We start from the raw sequence: 4,037 nt of genomic DNA on the forward strand, positions 1-4,037 counted from the left end.
GAGGATTTTCTATATAAATACTTTTTTTATAGATGCATATGGGTGTAAAAACTGTCAGTGTTGTATAAAATACTCTATCGTTATACAATTTTAAAATACCTTAATTGGAAATTGCCTCAAGTAAAAGTTAAAGTAGCTCTATTTGTATCCAAATTCCATTTTATGTGGTGTTTATCTGTTTTATAATCATTTCCATTCATGTTTAACATTACGAAAACGTGTGTGTTGACTCTATCAGGTTAAATACATTTTGCAGATGATAGTATTTTGCAGATTCTCCTGAGCGAATCTGAACATAATCTACTCATATATATGGGCTTTGGTTAAATGTAAATGGTAACCGAATTGTAGTAACTTATGAACGTGCTTTCTGATAAATATAAATATTAACAATTCTCCAGGAAATGTGTGAAGACACTTGAAGAAATGTTATTGCAAATAACATCATCAGCATTCCTCAATGTTCACAATGTTTCAACCATGAATGTATAAAATTAATATCATGAGTTTGCATGTCAAACCCGAATTGGAAATGGTAAACAGATTGTTAAAGGGTAAACTAATTTGGCTTGCTGTCCTTAAAGGAGGGGCCTGAGCATGCATCTTAGCTCGAGCCCTGCGTTCCCCCCCTTCTGGCCTACTTAAGGTGAATAATCAAGGAGGAGTAGGGGTGTTGGAGAGATGCCGGAAGACTCGTCATGGGAGTGAGGGTAAGCAGCTGCTTATATGTGCTTGCTTTATGATTGATGGGACTAGCTTGACAAGCTCCTCCCGAACAATTGTTTACAACTCCATTCATATCCAACATGAGCAGCCTCTTCTCTTCAGATTCCCAGGTGGTGACGGGATACGCGTTGGGAGCTTCTCTTGATTTTGATTCAGATTCGCGATACACGATTCGAGAAATTAAATGTTCAGACATAACTGATTGAACAAAAGATTTGGCTCAAACTATTTGTCTGTGAATGAAACATCACCATCATTATCAATTTTGAAGCTGTATTGAATGCATCCTTCTTCTTTTTTTTAAACACACGGCTGCTTCAAAATTCACGTTTGAGGTATGACAAAACATCCACGTATCATCAAGTAATGTTTACAACAATCGTTGACATTATTTCCCTCATAAGTCGAAAAACCCCATTATCAAAACCCAAAGGAAAATTCAGAGGGAACACTTTGCGAATTAACCTTACGGGTTCGCCAATAAATTGATATCACGGCTGAACAGCTTTATTGTTTTGTGCAGTCGCAAAAATAAGGAAGGACCTAAAGACATTTTTTGCAGTAGAAGTATTAATGTTTTTGCTTCGAAATGTAGTGAAGTACAAGTAAAAGCCAACAGAAGCATATCTAGTAAAGAAGAAATATTACAAAAGTGCAGTAACAAAGTATTTGTATCCCATTACTATACACATCAGTCAGTGGGAGGACGTGTGTTGGAAGAAAGTGACTTTCATTAGACTGGCATAAACATGCTCTATTAAGGCAGGCCATGTAGCACTGCCCCTTTAAGACAGCCTGCCTATCAGGTAATCAATCAGATAAAATGGAGGCAAATGTAAATAAATATACAGAGAGAACCAATCTACTAAAGTTGCACAGGTCCAGTCTGTTTGACAGTGAAAGGAACATCCAAAAACAACATCTCTTCAGAAGCAGGTTTGATTAAATTGTTAATATGTGTGCCTGGTTGCTTTTGGTACTTTGTGGAAGGTTTATTCCATATATTTTCAAATGTTCTTGTTTTGTCTGGAAAGGATGTATGGTGAAGAAGCCGCAGCTTTAATTTGAACTCCTGGCCAGTATATTTTTTATTTGTTGGATTAATTGAGTATTTACATGGACTAATTTTTTGACTTTTTGAACTAGATGAGCTTTTGAATTTACTTTTAATTGACATGAGTGCACATGGGTAACATTTTTATTCTACCATTCATTACTAATTCAAAAACTAAAAATATATAAGGCTTGCGCGTAGTGACCATTACACCTAAGCTGTGCATTATTTTTCAATAATTCAATGGGCCGGAGACAATTATTCCACTTATACTATGGTTACCATACTTTTAATACATTGTTCAGGGTTTTATCTCAAGACATTTTCTGGTTTTTGTCCCTACAAGTCTCTTGTGAGTGGAACTACATTCTTCCGCCATGGATTCAGCGTCATGTTTTGATACAGCCCAAGCCTTTGTTGCTAGCTTGGAAATGTCACTTTAGAACTAGTAACGGAGGATAGCAAGGCTTGCGCTGCTTTTCTGGAGTTGTGTGTGTGTGTGTGTGTGTGTGTGTGTGTGTGATTACCTGTGTTTAAAGTGGCTCTCATCAGGAATAACATCACTTAAAATTACCAAAGTTTAAGTCTCAGCAGCAGTGAGGGCCAACATTCTTGTATATATCTTTTCTATTGCTAAGCAACTGTTTACAATCCCAGTGAGTTGCAGGGGTGCGCTGACTTTGCTCCCGAGAGTGTTTGTGTGAGAGCAATAGAGAGGGGGATGGTAAGTGCGGAGCTTCCCACTATAGCTAGGATTGGGCGAAATACATTGGCTATGTTTCCATGCACAAATGTCCGTCAATCCACATAAATTCAATCTAATTGCAGATTCTGAATGTACTGTTTATATGCCCCCTGAACTTTGCAATCCAATACAAATATTTGTTTACATGTATTCCAAACCAAACTTCTGCACTTGCGAGGAGTGTCAGTCGTTGCGTTCTGAAGAAGTGGAGAAAGGCGGAAAAAGTGAGAATGGCACCAAAGTCCATAATTGACATTTTTTTTGCTTTGTTGAGATAAAAATATGCCAGAAAAGCTTTCTTCTTATGTTACTCTCTCTACTCGACAAATGAAGAATTAGAAGCAGCGTGGATGCAAGTATGAAGTAAATCCTGGTGGATGAGAGTTGTCCTTAAAGTAGTTTACAGATGTGGAATGGGCAAAATAATAGGGATTTTAAGCAACAGCTGCAGATGGGATGCTACCCAAAAACCAACAAGCAGTAATGACAGTGGAATGGAGCATTTATACATTCAAAGAAAAAAAAAAAAAGTTAGGTTATTTAAAACAGCAAGAGATGGGATGCTTGCAGTGTTAAGTAATTGTCAGAGAAAGAGTTTTACTCTTGTATGATATAAATAGCCTACATCTAAAACCTAGATATTATTGTTACTATGCTACAGATATTTCTGATGTTGAAGTTTTGAGGAGGATGTTTAGGCTATTTACTTTCCTAATCTGTTACGTATGATCGACTGTCACTATGGCAATGAAGAAATGCTTTAGAAATTATGGTTTTGACGTCAGAAAGTGAGTGAAGTCTAAATAAATGTAGGATATTATAGACATTGTTTGTCATTCTTATCCAGATTACTTAATCAATGTCTTTGTTGTTATTTTGTGGTGGTAGCCTGTAGGGCTCTTTGAAGTGACGGAAATAATTTGGCGAAGTGATATGGAACCATTATGCGGTCAAGACCTTGAAACACAAGACCTGTTTTTTGTAAAATAATAGCACACCTTAGAACGTCCATCAACCAATCAGAATCGAGCATTCAACAGACCCGTGGTACAATGAAAGTTAAATAACTTTCTTGAGTTACAGTATTGCCTTTTAATGGCCCATATTCAGAGTTTTTGTTGATTTCAAAATTTGGTGCAAGTTTACTTTCGGCCCCATAAATTTAAATGTCCGTCCGCCTGTGGACATTCAGTTGACCAAATCAAATCAACCAGAGAGGATCTGCAAACTCATTTTCTGCTGTCTGCTCACTGCTTGATCTGTGTGCCCATAAACACAGCTAGAAAGGATCAAATCTATCACACACACACACACACACACACACACACACACACACACACACACACACACACACACACACACACACACACACACACACGCACACATAAACAAGTAATTATCATTTTTACTTAGTATATTTTTTATCTAGAGTATTTTATATACAGTATATGAACTTAAATATTGTGCAATTAAAGAGATTTAAATTTTCAGAATTTTATTTTGGGGGTTCTA

Source organism: Xyrauchen texanus, chromosome 50, assembly GCF_025860055.1.
Source record: "Xyrauchen texanus isolate HMW12.3.18 chromosome 50, RBS_HiC_50CHRs, whole genome shotgun sequence".
Taxonomy (NCBI): Eukaryota; Metazoa; Chordata; class Actinopteri; order Cypriniformes; family Catostomidae; genus Xyrauchen; species Xyrauchen texanus.